The sequence below is a fragment of the Monodelphis domestica genome, chromosome 1 (assembly GCF_027887165.1).
Source record: "Monodelphis domestica isolate mMonDom1 chromosome 1, mMonDom1.pri, whole genome shotgun sequence".
Lineage (NCBI taxonomy): Eukaryota > Metazoa > Chordata > Mammalia > Didelphimorphia > Didelphidae > Monodelphis > Monodelphis domestica.
This window is the reverse complement of record NC_077227.1, coordinates 69,797,222-69,815,390: the sequence shown is the minus strand read 5'-3', so window position 1 is coordinate 69,815,390 and position 18,169 is coordinate 69,797,222. Positions and strand designations below refer to the sequence as shown.

Genomic DNA, 18,169 nt, shown 5'->3' with positions numbered 1-18,169 from the left:
GGTTCTGCTCCTCTCACTCTGCATCACTTCCTGGAGGTTGTTCCAGTCTCCATGGAACTCCTCCACTTTATTATTCCTTTTAGCACAATAGTATTCCATCACCAACATATACCACAATTTGTTCAGCCATTCCCCAATTGAGAGGCATCCCTTCATTTTCCAATTTTTTGCCACCACGGAACGCAGCTATGAATATTCTTGTACAAGTCTTTTTCCTTATTATCTCTTTGGGGTACAAACCCAGCAGTGCTATGGCTGGATCAAAGGGCAGACAGTCTTTTAGAGCCCTTTGGGCATAGTTCCAGATTGTCCTCCAGAATGTTTGGATCAATTCTGTCTGTGTCATTCTTGATAATTATGTCTCTCTATAATTCCTCCATAGACCATCTGTCCAAATGTATTAGAGGTCTTCATCTAGTCTTTTTCATTTTAATGAATTCCAGTGCAGTGTTGTCAGGGCCCTGGGAGATAAGGCTGGAAATATAAACTAAGGAGTTTTTACTTCATTCTGTAGGCAGTGAGGAACCATTAAAGATTTTTGAATGGCAGATTTACATAACCAGAGCTAATTCAGGGAAACATCAGTCCCTTCTTCCTTATTACTATGAAGACTAGGACAAAGGTAGTTATACCTGAGACTTTATGATACTTTGGGTTAAGGGAGAAATTACTATATAGGTAGGAGGCAAATAAAATTGCATTTGATATAAATCTGCACAAACATTAATCAAGTAATAAAGTGTTGAATCTGGCAAAGGGTGGGGATGTTTTCTCTTCAAATAACCTTGGGCGGAATTGAGTTGGACATCTTGAGATGAACAATGCTCAATTGATTGGAAAAGATCAAGGCTCTGGTTGGGCACAATAAACATAAAATGGATTTTGTGCCAGATGAGGTGAAAACATGATAAAAGGGGAAAAGTTAAGACCTTTCCAATTCAACAAGATCTCAGATTTCACATCTGATTTCTTTGAGTCGACAATCTTATGGCATAACATTTAGAAAGAGTGACTATTAAATAGCAAGAATGTTTTTTTAGATAATTTTTGGAACATATATAATAATGATAACTCACATTTACAAAGCACTATTATCTCATTTGACCCTCATGACAACCCTAGGAGGTAGGTGCTATTATTATCCCTATTTTACAGCTGGGGAAACTGAGGCAAACAATTTTTTTTTTTAAGTGGCTTTCCCAGACTTGTACAGCTAACAAGTGTCCGAGGCCAGATTTGAGCTCAGGTTTTCCTGATTCAGGAGCTGGTGCTAAAAATAGTTCATATTATGTGAACTAAACATAAATCTGTACCGTTTCTTTCTTTTCTAAAATGAAAGTTTTGAAAATCCATTTTGACCTCACCCTTACCCTTTAAATATTTTTAAGGGGTGTTGGGAATGAGATCTGAGGCTCATCTGTATAAGGAAAAGCCTCTGGCTCTTGGCCATCTTCTACATGACCCCTGGCCAGGAACACTGGTCTCTGACCTGGACTAAGTTCATGTCTGTCCAACCAGGGAGACCCAGAAAAAGTGATGTCACTAGAGTGATAAATTATGGATCAAGGAAGTTTTTAGTCTTTTCCCTTAGGAATCAGTAGGAGTGAATGAGTTAGTAATGTGATAACATGCCTTTTCTCTCTCCAATCTGCTTTCAATATCTAATAAATAATTATGTATTAATATCTGGTCTCCAGCTAATTTTAATCTTAACAATCTGGTCATAGAGACCAACTTTTAATGAGGAAACTGAGAGGTTAACTGACTTACTCCAAGTCACACAATCAGGAAGTGTTAAAGAGGGAATTTGAACCTAGGCTTTTCTGATTCTGTCATCTATGACACTCACTGGAACATCAGACACTCCAGCAAGTCTGTCAATAATCAAAAAAGTTTTGGGACTTTTTATGCAGTTGTCTTTTATGTCAGAGTTGAGCCTGGTGTACAGAATTGCTTCCTTGCTCTCAGGTCTATTCATTGTTGGACTGGATCCCCCCACCTGGATCAAGTCTTGGGGGCTACAGAGTTAGAAATGACTAAAATGGAACTGTTGGAGGAAGAATGAAGATGGAAGCATACGATTTATCAGTTGTTCATTTGGGTATATGTTTTAAGGTTTGGGTTTTATAGGATTATTCACTTATAAAAATGAGTAATATTTTTGTAGGATTGTAGTAATTTGTAGGATTGTAGTAATATTTTTATAGGATTATTCACTGTGTGATAATACATGTAAAATCCATTTGCTTTGACAGTTCTGGGAGGGGTGAAGAGGGAGACAACTTGGAAGATATAACTTCAGAAAACTCATGTGGAAATGTGTTATTAAAATAAAATAAAGAAATGGTGAAAATGATTGAATGACAACAAAAATAGGCCACAATTCCAGTACGCCCTTAAATGCACTAAAGTGGAGAACCCCACTCCACTTCCAAGTCCATAACATCAGGAAGCAAGCTCACCAAATGCACATATTTTCATAACTCAGCCCTTCCTGGATAGTTCCCTCCAACATATAAAAAACTTCAAACTCTTGATTTTCTTTATTTCAGTTGGGGGTTGGAGGTGGGGCTAGTGACAAGGTTGCCAATATGAAAATAAAAAGAAGGGAAAAAGTAATCAAAGAAGGTCATTGAGGCATTTAAAATGTACAGAATAAGAGGAAGATCAGTAGCAAACACAAATAAGCAGAACAGCTTCAAAAATAACATGTTGAATTTATTAGATGCTTAAAAAGAAAAGCAAACTCTCTATATATGTATATATATATACATATTATAGATTCAGAATTACATCTACATTGCTTTCTCCTCTTCTATTTTATATAGGGATATGCTTGTCTTCTGTGGTATTTTGTTAATAATTTATACATTGCCTCTTCCATTAGATTACAAATTCTCTTTAGGAAAGGACTGTTTTTAACCTTTCTCTGTATCTCCTAGGTAGTTAGATGGTGGATAAGACCTGAGTTCAAATCCAGCCTCAGACACTAGCTATGTGACCTTGGGCAAGTCACTTAACCTTTATTCGTCTTAATCCACTGGAGAGGGAAATGGCAAATCACCAGTATCTTTGCCAAGAAAATCCCACAGACAAGAGCCAGATAAGATTGTACAACAGCTGTATCATTGGTGTTTGGTAAAATGCCCAACGCATAGCAAACTTTTAATAAAAGATTTTGAGGGGGGCAGCTGGGTGGCTCAGTGGATTGAGAACCAGGCCCAGAGATGGGAGGTCCTGGGTTCAAATCTGGCCTCAGACACTTCCCAGTTGTATGTCCCTGGGCAAGTCACTTAACCCCCATTGCCTAACCCTTACCACTCTTCTGCCTTAGAACCAATATACAATATTGATTCTAAGACTTATAATAATAATAATATATATATACACATATATATATATATATATAATAAGATTCTAAGATTCTAAGTAAGGGTTTAAAAAAAGGATTTTGATTGATTTGTGAACTAGAAAACACCTTTATTTTTCAAAGACATAGTAAGGCATGATGAAGTTTACAATGATAGTTATTCAATATTGGAATTTGTTATATGAAGAAGCTATAGAATTCTTTTTCTGAGCAGTCCTTCCCTTGGACAAAAGTGACTTTTCAAGTACATTGAAATCTCAGAATATTGCCATTCTGTCTTTGAGCCTTGAAATCAATAATCTTTTCGTCTTTATTTTTTAATCCTTTACCTTCTGTCTTAGAATCAATAGTGTGTATTGCTTTTAAGGTAGAAGAGTGGTAAAGTCCAGGCAATGGAAGTTGTGACTAGCCCAATGTTTCACAGCTAGGAAATACCTGAGGCCAGACTTGAACCCAGGACTTGCTGACTCTAAGCCTGGCTCTCAATACACTGGGCTACCCAGCTGTCCATTGAAATAAATATCTTTAGAGCTCAATGACAGCCCCAAAGCCAAGTCAAATACTTTCATTTTATAGCTAAATCTGATGGAACTAGTTCAAGGTCCTACAACTCATTAGTAGCAGAGTGCTTAATACAGAATTTATTCCATTATATTATACAACTTCAGATTATTGTCCCTTTCCTGGGATGCTAGTCAGCCCCCCCTCCCCAATGTACAATTCCATATAGTGGGAAATAAAATAAAATATAGTTAGTTATAAGGTGTGTGTTGATACTTTCTATGGCATATGCCCAGAAATGGAACTCTTTGTACTTGTTCTTTGGGGATTTACTACACAGAAGCCACAGAGGAGTTTCAAATTTGATTTATTCATTAGTTACAGCCTTACTATGACAAAAACTATAGTTTAAAGAAGAGACATTGAGGAGCAGAGAAGTGATGAGGTTAGAGAGGGGTATAGGTACCATGTTCTTTATGTCCTTAGCATAGAAAGCTATGGAAGCTTCCAGTCTCAAGCTTTCCACCGGCACACCAAACACATGGACAAAAGGCTGATTGAGTCCAAAAGAGAAGATGCCAGTTTGTCCTTTAGTGAGTTGGATGCAGAGAATCACCCAAAATGATCAACTCGAAGAGGGATGAGTCCCATTTGGAGGGTGAGGAGCTTCAGGGCAAACCCAGTGAGCAGCGTTGTTAACTTGGAGGTCAGAGAAGGTCCCTTGGTCTTCGCTTTCTCCCGTGATCTCCTGTTCTGGGTCTTTATATCTGAGGAAGTGCTCCAGGGATCGTCATACATGGGAAATTGACTTTGTTTTTACACCATTTGTGGTATGGTCTGATTCTCCCTGAGAATAAGATAGGAAGGATTGGGTGTGGGAGGAATGATGGATCCAGAAAAGAGGAGGATAGAGAGAAAGCAGAGAGAAACAGGGAGAAACAAAGATGTATGGAGAAAGAGGGAAGAAAGTGAGGGGAGAGACAGAGGATGAAGAGAATCAGAAAGGAGGGAGAGAGTGGGATCAAAAGAGAGGGGAAGGAGAAAAGGATGAGAAAGAAAAGAGAGGGGAGAGGAGGAGAGAGGAAGAGAGATTTTTTTTTATTAAATTAGGACAAACCAGACGTGTTTATAAAATCAGACATTAATGCAAAGGCGACTCCATCCACTACAGTGAAGTGAAAAATCTGTTTGGTTGGTAGATTATCTAGCAGAAGGTGGTAGGTCTTATGTTTTAAGAAAACTCATTTACAAAGGATTCCAGATTTACTCCTTACTTGCCAAAAGGAAGAGCATAGATCTGACCCAGCTCAGAAATCTTCAATGGTTCCCAATTTCCTAGGTCAAACACAAATTCTTGTGTTTGGTGTTAAAAGCCCTTCACAGTCTTCCTCCAACTTTTCCTTTCTAGGTTGCTTGTACGGTCCTTTCCTCACATATAGTTAAGTTGCAGTCAAACTGGTTTACTTGCTGTTCCCTATGAATATCCCTATATATCCCCTGTCTCTGCACTTTCAAATCGACTGTTCCCCATACCCAGAATGCTCTCTTTCCTCATCTCTGCCTCTTGGAACCCCTAGCTCCCTTCAAAGCAATTATCACCAACAAAATTATTGTATTGTGATAATGACCTTATGACTGATTTTTTGAAGAACATTTGGGTTTTTTAATGAGTATTCTTTTATAACAATGATGAATATGGAAATATGTTTTGCATGATAATGCATGTAAAACCTAGATCAAATTGCTAACCAATTCTGGGAAGGGAGGGAAGGAGACAACTTTTATAATTTCAGAAAATGTATGTTGAAAATTATTGTTACATATAATTGGGAAAATAAAATACTCTTTAAAAAAAGGAAAAAAGGGGGCAGCTTGGTGTCTCAGTGGATCGTCAAGCCTAGAGATGGGAAGTCCTAGGTTCAAATTTGACCTTAGATACTTCCTAGCTGTGTGACCCTGGACAAGTCACCTCGCCCTTCCTGTTCTTCTGCCTTGGAACCAATAAATGGTATTGATTCTAAGATGAGAGGTAAGGGTTAAAAAAAAAAGGAAAAAAGAATATAGGTATATTGTGCATTGTATGTCTATATATGGGTACACATAGTTGGTACACACACATACATATGTACATATACATATATTTACAGAATGAAAGAAAAAAAGGAAAAAAGATCAAAGCTACTTATGAGAGTCTATATTGGTTAGGGAGTACAAAGGCATATCTGTACCTGGCATATTTATGTACAAACTGTATCCCTCTGGATTCATAGATTGTCAGATCTGACATGGCAGTGGCTGTTTCCTGTGTGCTTTTTAGTATTCCCAAGATCACATTGACTTGAATATCTATTAGGTACTTGATAATTTTTCTTTCTGAATCAAATTGAAGGAATCCCAAATCATCTAAGGACCTCATTATTTCTTCCCTCTCCAGGTCTTTGATAAACCTGCTAACTAACCAACCATTAGACAACTGTACTTTCCCCTTTTTTCCCTTTGAATTCCTCCTGGTAGAAGAGCAAATGTATAGGTTAGTGCTGTTATGTGAAGGAAATCAGCATCTTTACCATTCACCTCCTCCCCAGGTGGTTCACACTTCAGTTCAGTGACTAGTGTTAGACTCAGTTATTTTTACCTTTGGTTCTCACTAGGTTCCTTTGCCAGTCAGCAGTTTGCTGAACTTGGAAATGGGGAAGGACTGAGAAGGAGTGGGAAGGAAGTGGGGAGTGATAAAATCTGCTTGCAAGATGTGAGGCTGATCTTGTCACATTTTCTGTTTCCCTTAAATCTCCAAATTCCTTCCCTCACCCATACACCTTGAATCCACATTCCTAATGACTGAAAATTCTGAACAGCTCATTTAGAAGAGGCTCCCCCTCCACCTTTCCAGCTACTTCATAGGTTAGAGGCAAATGGATAAGAGCTATAGAGATCATAGGGTCCAGGGGGTTATTAACATTTGTTGTGTGTTATAGACTCCTTTAACAGCATTATCAGAGTAATGTTTTAAAATGAAAATAATAAAATGCATAGAGATACAAAGGAAACCAACTGAAATATAATTATCTATCTTCTATCTATCAGTCTATCCATCTGCCTGTTTGTGTCTGTCTATGTCTATGTCTATCTATCTATCATCTATTTACCTATCTATCCATCTCTCTGTCCATCCCTGTCTGTCTATCCATCTGTCTGTCTATCAATCTATCTATCATCTAGTCTGTCTCACTTATCTATCTATCTATCTATCTATCTATCTATCTATCTATCTATCTATCTATCTGCCTGTCTATCTGCCTGCCTGCTTATCTATCTATATATCTTCTGTCTGCCTAGTTATGTCTCTCTCTCTCTCTCTCTCTCTCTCTCTCTCTCTCTCTCTCTCTCTCTCTCTCTCTCTCTCTCTCTTCTCTCTCTCTCTCTCTCTCTCTCTCTCTCTCTCTCTCTCTCTCTCTCTCTCTCTCTCTCTCTCTCTCTCTCTCTCTCTCTCTCTCTCTCTCTCTCTCTCTCTCTCTCTCTCTCTCTCTCTCTCTCTCTCTCTCTCTCTCTCCCCCCCACCCCCCCTAAGTTCATTAGCTCTAGGTTAATAACTCCAGAACAAATCCAGCTAGGAAGAAGCTGATGAAGAGATTGAGATCCAGAGGTTAAATGAATTTTGATGAAGAAATCTAGTGACCTTATCACTATGCCACTTCTCATCCCTTCCTCTGGTAACTGGTGTTTTAAGGAGGGAACAAAGCTTTGTAGGTTCCTAAACCTAAAGGGGAGTCTTTGGATCTGTGAAAGACTCCCCTTTTTCTATTGAAAATGATTGGTTCAGAGAACTTAGAAATAAATACTCCTAACACTAGTCTTTGGGCAGCCCCAAAGGAAGAGGATGAATTGCTTACCTCTCGGGTTTGCAGCCTTTTGGCAGCAGTGAACTTTCTGGTTCCTATTGTGTCTTGCACCTGGGAGAGATAAACAGGAACATTTCCAGTCTGTTATAATGCGACTTAAAATAAACATACATGCATGTGCTGGTGTTGAATGAAGTCAGGTAGTGAAGCCACAAAAGATCCTGGTAGATTTATTCCAAGCTCTGGATTTAAGCCCTCAGCTCTGAGGGATTAAATCACTTTTCCAAGGTTGCATAGCTAATAAGTGTCCAAGGCAAGATTTGAACCAAGTTTTTCTGCCCCCAAGGCCAGTGTTCTATCTACTAACATTGTGTTTATTATACTAGGTCCCAACTTGTGAGGAGTTTGTCATCCATTTGGGGAGGAAAGCATTAAAAATTAAATTACTAAAATGGCATATCATTTAGTATTCAGTTGAAGGTAGAGCTAATAATCATGCTTGAGTTCAAAGGAGGGAGAGATCATTGTGGGCTGGGGTAGCCATGTAGGAGGCTTTATGCCATCTTTTATTATAAGATTTAGAAAAAAATTTCATTGTTGACAATGAAAACTTGCAGGGATATAGAATTAATTTTTTCTCTTCCTCTCCCTCATTCCTTCTCTCTCCCTTGATCATTAAAGAATAAACTGAACAAAAAGTGAGTTTTTTACTGCCCCCCTTTCTGGAAGACAGCAAGATGCCACTTTGTCCTCTTTTCCCCTTGACCTCTCATGACAGATTATTAATTCTTTAATGTAGTCACTTTTCTCAACTAAGGCAATGAACTGGGATTCAAACATTTTCATTTTCATTTCTTTTTTTTTCAAGACATAAGAAGAGGGGGGCAGCTGGGTAGCTCAGTGGATTGAGAGCCAGGTCTAGAGACAGATGGTCCTGGGTTCAAATTGGACCTCAGACACTTCCTAGCTGGGTAACCCTGGGCAAGTAACTATCCCCCATTGCCTACCCTTACCACTCTTCTGCTTTAGAACCAATACAGAACATTGATTCTAAGGCAGAAGGCATGGGTTAAAAAAAAAAAGAATGGAGGTGATAATAAGCCCATTCATTCTCTGTGTGAACTATTGAGCCCCTCTGTGCATAGAATATATGCTTACATTTATAGGACTAAATTTCACGGACACAGTAGTTTAAAAAAATCAGTTTTTCTAGACAGCAGACTTCAAGGTCAGAAAGACCTGGCTATGTGACTCTGACTAGGCTATTTAGGCTCTTTGTGTCTCAGAAAATTGTTTCAGAGAGAGAGAAAGCACATTAACAATCTGTATTGAGATAGTTTTCTTACCTGAAGTTCCCTAAACCTATGATGTCACAAGTCTGCACAAAAACAGATGGAGAAAACCTAGATAACATATCATTCACTCCAGGTCAAAAAAGACTCAGTCTGGTGACTAGATTCCTGAAAAAACCTCAGAATCCAGACATTTAGCCTTTCACACCAAGGGGAGATAACGAGAATTCAATCTCTATAGTCAGAGTTCCAAATATTCCATTTTCAAAGGTCTTTCAGAGTCCAGAAGTAGTGCTTCTGCCCTAGACAAGTCAGACAATTTCTTATAGTCCCTTTACTGTCTTCCCAAGCTTTCTGACTGAGGAAATTCATGTTATATTTTAGTATAAGCCTCCGTGATGCCCAGAATCAGAGACTTGGAAGATGCTGAGACTCTTCAGAATACATAAATATAGTACTCTGACCCTCATACAGCATGCCTCACTAGGATCAAAGTCTAGTCTAATTGTGGGCTTATCTCTATAAATCTCTATTGAATGATCTAGATGTTTCCTTGAGTCCAAAACTATAATGGAATTTTTGTGCTCAGAGTAAGGACTATGAAGCACCGCAGATCAAATTACATGAAACTTACTCACCAGTAAGTGTTGTGCTGAACCAACTAGATTTGTAAGGGACATTGCCACCAAGGGGCCAGGTAATGGGGAGAAGGTAGGATACACTGGAACTCTCCCAGGGCTGAGGAGAAATAGTGCTAGGACTGGTAGATGGTAGGGAAAGGCAGAGTCAGGTGGAAAAGGCTCACCCTAATCAATTAATTAATCAATAAACAATTATTTTGTGCTTACTATGTGTCAATCACTGAGGTGAGCACTAGGGATACAAAAAGAGACACATGACAGTCCTTGCCTTCAAGGACGCTGACCCACCATCTTAAAGTTTCCTATTTTAACTAATTATTCTTGCCGACCAAGTTCTTGAAGGACTGCAAGAGCTGTTTAGTGCCTTTTAAATTTAACACCATCTAAAATTTGGTGCCATGGAACAAAAGCTCCATTTTTCCTACCCTAGTTTTGCCTTTGCTTAAAAATGCCAAGCTGAAAAATAAATGAAAGCCTCACCACCCACTTTTCCAGAATAAGGTCATACCTTCTGTGGAGAAGGCCAACAAACACAGGAGCAGTATGCACAGCAGGCTGGAGAGAGTGGGGAATTTCATGCTGGTGATATCAGGTGTTCTCAGTCTTCAACAGTGCAAATCAGCAGGTTGAACTCGTCAGCCTTTATATACCAGCCGACTTGGTAGTGTGTCTTGGTATGGGTGTGGAGGCACCTTTTGTTTTTTCTCCAAAGGGAAACTTAACTCCTTCCAAGAGAGGAAGGACCAACTGGATGGTTAAACACATACACGCACACACCCCAAAAACTCCATTCTGTCAGAGCCAAGAGAAGGCTTAGTAGTCCATAATAAAAAATTTCAGAGGAAACTGGCTCAGAATGTCAGGAAATGCCTGGCTTGGGAGTGGGCCACAACCAAGGCCAAATCTCAGGTATAAAGGTAGTCATATTTGCCTGGGGACATTTAGTATTTCAGGGTTGAACTTTAGTATCAATTATAGCTGAGCAAATGTGGATTCTTTTTCTTATTGCCTAGATGGTTAGATAAAGAGATACAAAGAGGAGCTGAAAGGTTAATAAATCTTTGCAACAAGGCTTACAGGAAGGAAAGGAATAAAAAAAAGTATATAGGAGATTCTACCAGTGCTTTATAGAATCCCTGAAGGAAGATGATATCAGGACTATACAATATAGGGGAGAGAGCTTCCTATGAGTCAGTTGCCATGGAAAATCCAATGGATAGTTTATAGAATCACAGAATTTGTGAATTGGAAGAGCTCTGTGATTAAAGTATCAAGTCCAACCTTTAGAAAGAAATCCCTGCTATAGCAAATGAGTTAAGTGGTCAGTCAACAAACCTTTATTAAGATTTACTATGTTCCAGGTGCTGTGTTTGGTGTTGGGAAATAAAGAAAGACATAAACTAAAAATATTTTTTGTTGCTCTCAAGGAGGGAGGACAATATGGGGGAGACAACACATAAATAGCTATGTGAACACATATATCCAACCTTTGCTTGGAAATTTTTAAGAAGGGGGAACCCACCATCTCTCCAGGCAAAGTGTTTCACTTTTGTGAAGTTTTTAAAATTTTTATTTAGTCAGTTTAGAACATTATTCCTTGGTTACAAGAACCATATTCTATCCCTCCCTCCCCTCCCCTGCCCTTAGCTGATGCTTAATTCCACCGGGTATTACATGCATCCTTGATCAGAACCTATTTCCATGTTGTTGATGTTTTCACTAGGATGATCATTTAGTCTACATCCCCAATCATATCCCCATTGACCCATGTAATCAAGCATTTGTTTTTCTTTGGTGTTTCTACTCCCACAGTTTTTCCTCTGAATGTGGATAGTGTTCTTTCTTGTAGATCCCTCTGAGTTGTTCAGGATCACTGCATTGCTGCTAGTAGAGAAGTCCATTATATTTGATTGTACCACAGTGTATTAGTCTCTGTGTACAATATCCTCCTGGTTCTGCTCCTCTCACTCTGCATCACTTCCTCTAGGTTGTTCCAGTTTACATGGAATTCCTCCATTTTATTATTCCTTTTAGCACAATAGTATTCCACCACCAACATATACCACAATTTGTTCAGCCATTCCCCAATTGAAGGGTATCCCCTCATTTTCCAATTTTTTGCCACCACAAAGAGCTCAGCTATGAATATTCTTGTACATGTCTTTTTCCTTATTATCTCTTTGGGGTACAAACCTAGCTGTGCTATGGCTGGATCAAAAGGCAGGCAGTCTTTTAGCGCCCTTTGGACATAGTTCCAAATTGCCCTCCAGAATGGCTGGATCAATTCACTTTTGTGCAGTTTTAACTGTTGGGAAGATTTTCTTGGCATCAATGAAAAGCTTCTTTGCAACTTCCCCATGATAGCTTTTCACATTAAGTCAAGAATCTTCTTCAATCAATCCTCATATAATGTAGAAGGTCCTTCAGCATCCTGGTTGCTTTCCTTTAGACACTTTCCAGTTTATCATTGTCTTCAAACTGTGATGCCCAGAACTAAGAGTAACACTCCAGAGATGATCAAACTAGGCCAAAGAACAGAGGGTCTATCATCTCCGAGTTCCTGGAAGCTTTGCCTATCCTTAAGCAAATAGTAATTCTTGCATTAGCTTTTTTGACTGCCACACAGAGCTTTCAGTTAACTATTACTCTTCAATTTTTTTCCCCCAGATAAACTGCTATCAAACTGTGCCTTTCCAGTCCTATATTTTTGATGCTGATTTTTTTTACCCATGAGTAAAATTTTCCATGGATCCCTACTGAATTTTATCCTGTTAGATTCAGTCCAACACTCTAGCCTGTCAAGATATTTTTACTCCCTTACTCGTGTTGTCCAATAAGTGAGCTCTCTTGGCTTTGTGTCATCTGTAAATTTGATGGAAATGCTATCTACGCCATCATTCAAATATTAAACATAAAGGATTTATCCTCAGACAAGCTGACTTGGTCTTTCTTGTTTCTGGCTTGGGACTTTGGACAACTCAACCAGGGGAAATATCAAATAGAGACCTTTGGTGATGCTTGGCAACCTACAGAAATGTCTTGGGTTAGGTTCCTGTTGTACAGGAACAAACCCTTTTAGTCCTGGAGATGTTCATCCATAATTATGGAGCAAACTGTTATTATTTAGATCTTCTGCATTTCCCTCTAATACTCCACCAGGTTTCTGATGGAAACTTCTTATTGCCCAGTGCCCTGTATCCTCTGCTATCTGCCCAGCTGGATAGCTCAGGAGTTTATAACCTCTGGGCATGAATCCTTTGTGGGGAAGGGTCACAGAATTATTGTGAGGAGTCCATATCTGGTCATGTATCTATTCAGTCATTAGATCCTTGATAGTATCAATATGATCTCAATTGTAAAAAATGACTAATGGTAAAAAGAGAGAATGCTAGATTTGGAAGGGACTGGAGATCAGCTAATCTAATTTAATCTCTTATTTTACAAGTTAGAAAACTAAGGCTCATAATAGAAAGGAAGTTTTCCAGGGAGGCAGACTGGTCCACTGAAAAGAATATGGTTCTAGAGTCAAAAGATCTGGTTTCAAATCCCATCTCTGAAATTTGCCACCTGTGGGACATAGGGCAAGTCCTTGAACTTCCCTGAATAATTCCCTAATTCCCCAACTGTAAAACCAAGAAGTTGGACATAGATGGCTTCTGAAGTCCCTTCAAAGTCTAATCCATGATTCATACAAGTAAGAAGTGATAGAGCCAGATCTCAAGTTTCCAGTTTCCCAAGCCTCTATATCTGGCTCCCCTTGAGTGGCCCATCCTCAATTCCAAACAATTTGTCACTATGTTTTTTTTCCATTTCTATGGGTATTTCTATGGGTCACATATTAAAGTTCAAAAGTAGCCAGGGCCAGGAAGGAAGGAAGCATTTCTTAAATATCTTCTGTGTACTAGACACAGTGCTGAGTATTTTATAAATATTATCTCATTTGATCCTTACAACAACCCAGGAATGTAGGTGCTATTATTATCCCCACTTTACAGTTAAGGAAATGGAGGTAGACAGACCTTAAGTGACTTTCTCAGGTTCACACTGCTAATGTGTCTGAGGCCAGATTTTGCTCTTTGGTCTTCCTGACATCAGGTTGGAGGCTCCATTCACTGCATCACTTAACTTTCTCAGCTCAAGATTATACATAGAGGGCACAGGAAACAGACTTTATGGCAGGATTTGCAAGGTACTAAAATCTCTTTCTCAAATGAAAAATGTTGCTTTCATTAGTTTGCCACCATGCTGGCTGGATTTTCTACTATCAGTATTCTTTGGAGTCAAAGCATTGGAGGACCCCAGAAGCATACAAATATCTTGTAGGAGCAGTAGTTCATTTTATATGTAACACATAGCTCAGAATTTTAGTCTTTATCTAATATACACTCTGTTAAATCCTAGGGGCTTCTTGCTAAATGTTTGTAAATGTTCGCAATTAGTGATTCCTGGGAATATCAGCATTTGTCTATCTTAAATCCATTGCGTTGTTGTTCAATTATTTTCAGTCATGTCTAACTCTTCTTGAATCCATTTGGGATTTTCATGGCAAAGATAACTAGATCATTTGCCATTTCCTTCTAAAGTTCATTTTCTAGATGAGGAACTAAGGCAAACAGGGTTAAGTGACTTGCCCTGGGTCACACAGCTAATAAGTGCCTGAGACCAGATTTGAACTCATGAAGTTCCTGATTTCAAACTCAGTGCTTGAAAAAAATCTACCTGCCCCTCAAAGTTCATCACCTCCTCTGCAAGTACTGAGGCCACCAAACTTTGCAAAATAAGAAAAGTTTTAACCTAATAAAAAAGGCAAAGAACTTATGCCTTCTCTCTTTTTCCATCTTGATCACCTGCATTTCTATCTAGAGACAAGTGAGGAACCTCTCTGGAGTGCCTGGTCCATTTCTCTCAGTGTGACTTCCTTCTTCAGATTCTGTTGACTCCTCTGACTCTTTTTCTGGCACGCATTTCTCAGGGTATATAATTCCTTATAGAGCTATATGGACAAATTTGGAACTGAGCCCATATATTTTTATCTCCTCTCTCCTGTCCTTTCCCTTCTGAAGACCTTTCTTTTAAAGCACAGGGTCTAGCACAATAAATACTTATTGACTGATCAATTAAAGGACAAGCCCAAGGACATGACTCAGGTGTGCAGAGTAGATGTGAACTTGACTTCAATGAAATAGTAAAAGTTTCAGCAAAATATATTTTTAGTTGGGAGATGTGGCATTTTGTGTTCATTAAATTCTACACAGTCACATAGGTAGCTCCTCATTTCTCTTATATGATAGTCTGAGCTCCCACCATCTGTAAGTTTTGGCACAAATGAACAGGGAAATAACCATAACCAAGATTGTGAGACAAGTCATCTTCTGACCCTAGGAGAGCCACAATACTATAATAAAAATTAAAAAAAAAAAGTGCTGATCTGAGAGTCAAGAGACCTAAGTTCTAGTTCTGCCTCTGCTAGAGTTTACCTGCCCATGAGTGAATCTAATCCAAGATCACAAAGCTGGAAAGGACCTCAGAGGCATCTAGTCCAAGTGATAACTGAGAATGAATCTTCTCTGTAGCTTGCCTGAAAAGTGATTGTTCAGCCTCTGCTTGAAGACCTTCAGGAGAGAACCCACAACCACTAGAAAAAAAAGTCATTTTACTTTTAAACGATTTTTATTTTTAGGAAGTCTTTCCTTTCTTAAAGCCTTAATAGTTTCTTTGCAGCTTCTACACATTGTGCCTAGTGCTGCCTTCTGGGGCCAAATAAAAGTTTAATCCCTCTTCCTTCTGACAAAATTTCAAATGAAGACAGCTATTATACTCCTCCTGAACCTTAGTTTCTTCTTTTGTAAAATGGAGGATGTAGACAAGATTGATCACTAAGGCACAATAGAGTGCTGGGCTTGAAATTAAGAAGACCTGAGCTCTTGTCACTCTCCTCAGGAACTTATTAGTGGTATGAGGCTGGGTAAATAATTTAATTTGTATCTGCCTCAATTTCCTCAACTATAAAAAAGAGAGAAATAATATCAGCTTCCCATGGCTGTTGTGAAGATCAAATGACATACTTATCAGAGTGTCTAGCACATAGGAGACATTTTAAAAAATTCTTCCTTCCTTCCCTTCCCTTCCCTTCCCTTCCCTTCCCTTCCCTTCCCTTCCCTTCCCTTCCCTTCCCTTCCCTTCCCTTCCCTTCCCTTCCCTTCCCTTCCCTTCCCTTCTCTTCCCTTCTCTTCCCTTCCCTTCCCTTCCTTTCCCTTTTCTTACCTTCCTTTCCCTTCCCTTTCCTTCCCTTCCCTTTCCTTTCCTTTCCTTTCCTTTCCTTTCCTTTCCTTTCCTTTCCTTTCCTTTCCTTTCCTTTCCTTTCCTTTCCTTTCCTTTCCTTTCCTTTCCTTTCCTTTCCTTTCCTTTCCTTTCCTTTCCTTTCCTTTCCTTTCCTTTCCTTTCCTTTCCTTTCCTTTCCTTTCCTTTCCTTTCCTTTCCTTCATAATTATTCTGTGATACATGGAAAAGGAGCAGGTTGAGTAGTGGGTAGATCTCTAATCATGGAGAGCCAGAGTGAGGGAAAAAAGGTCCAAGTGCTAAAGGTAGTTGAACTATAGTAATAACTACTGAAAAGCCTCTAATGACTCTCAAACTATCACTTGCTCCTTTTGCCTGTTTTCACAGAACAGAAAGGTAGTTTGGTAGGTTAGCATAGTTGGAATCAAGACAACCTAGCTTTAAGTTCTGTCTTTGATGTTTACTTGCTGAGTGAGCCTGAGCAATTCACCAAACCTCTGTGAGCCACAGACAACTCTGAGACTCTACATTGCTGAAGAATTGTTGGTTAGTTGTTTATTTGTATTAGCAAAGGGAATATCCTCACCTTTAACTCCCTACTCTGATGAAATCACAAGTCTAGACTTGTTCCCCCTTTCTTCATAACCCCTTCCCGTATTAAGGGCATCTGTATAATTTCTCTTCCAATTATCTCCTCTTAGGCAAGATATATTCTTCATTTTCATATGGGGAAATCCCTGACAGAGGGGTTGGGAAGTTCCCACAGCATTACTTTTTCTTTGCTTTCTGTCAATTTTTGATTTAGAGAATACAAGTTCAAGCATCATCTTTTCATGAAAACTTTCCCATTCTCTCCAGTTGCTAGCTTCTCTTCTTCTCAAAACTACCTTGTATTTATATGGGAATATATAGACAAGTTAGGACTTTACCTGTCTGTCTGTGAGCAGGCTTCTCATCCAGGAGATGCTGCCACCCAGGGGCTCTTTCTACCAATTGGCAAGTTCCTGGTTTGGACCATAATTTCATGAGGTGCCCATGCTCACTTCACTCTAAACTCCACTCTTTATTCTCTGGATTTCTTTACCTCCATGAGAGTCAAACCCCTTTTCAGCTCCCTTTAATATATGTCTTCCTCCACTGGAATGGTAAGCTCATTGAGGGGAGGCATTATTTTTTTTTTTGCTCATATTCATATCTCTTGAATTTCACACAGTCTGGCAAATGGAAAGCACTTAATGCCCTATCTATCTATCTATCTATCTATCTATCTATCTATCTATCTATCTATCTACTATCTATCTATGTCTGCCTATTTATCTATCAATCCTCTATCTATCTATCTATCTATCTATCTATCTATCTATCTATCTATCTACCCTCTATCTATGTCTGCCTATTTATCTATCAATCATCTATCTATCTATCTATCTATCTATCTATCTATCTATCTATCTATCTATCTACCTACCCTCTATCTATGTCTGCCTATTTATCTATCAATCCTCTATCTATCTATCTATCTATCTATCTATCTATCTATCTATCTATCTACCTACCCTCTATCTATGTCTGCCTATTTATCTATCAATCATCTATCTATCTATCTATCTATCTATCTATCTATCTATCTATCTATCTATCTATCTATCTATCTATCATCTATCTGTGTCTGCCTATTTATCTATCAATCATCTATCTATCTATCTATCTATCTATCTATCTATCTATCTATCTATCTATCTATCCATCTATCTATCTATCTATCTGCATATGGCCTCCCCTCTAGGATATAAGCTATTTGAAAGCAAGAACTTTCATTTTTGTCTTTATAGTTTGAAATGCAGAACACAGTGCCTGGTGCAAGGTAAACACTTAACAAATGCTTCTAAATTGATTGAAAACACTGCATTTTAAATTCAACCAGAGAGCAGCTCAAGATTGAGATCTTATTGATTCTGTCTTTGAAAAGAAACCCATTTCCTTCTTAAGGTTGAGCACGATGGTCTTATAAGGATTTGTTTCCAAGGGTGATTATAGCAAGGAAGTTGTTAATGTGGACCCAGTACAAGGAGCTAATTTCCAAATCACACTCTCCCTGAAGTTTGTTGTAAGAACTTCAAACACAGTAGCAGCAAAGAGAAGCACAGTGTGGTTAATTAGTAGCTCTGAAACGCAAAGATACAGTGTGAATGCAGGCTGTTTAATAAAGTCTGAATCAATAGCTATATGGTTTCTCCCTTCTCCAAT

At 38.7% G+C, this 18,169-nt stretch overlaps 1 long non-coding RNA gene across 1 annotated transcript; it reads right to left on the bottom strand.

The window, feature by feature from the left end:
• Positions 1–4,226: 4,226 nt before the first annotated feature.
• On the bottom strand, positions 4,227–10,316 carry LOC103103409 (uncharacterized). Its single transcript, XR_460201.3, has 3 exons — positions 10,152–10,316; positions 7,762–7,821; positions 4,227–4,718 (listed from the first exon to the last, which is right to left on the bottom strand). It is a non-coding gene; the product is annotated as an uncharacterized LOC103103409 (long non-coding RNA).
• Positions 10,317–18,169: the final 7,853 nt, after the last annotated feature.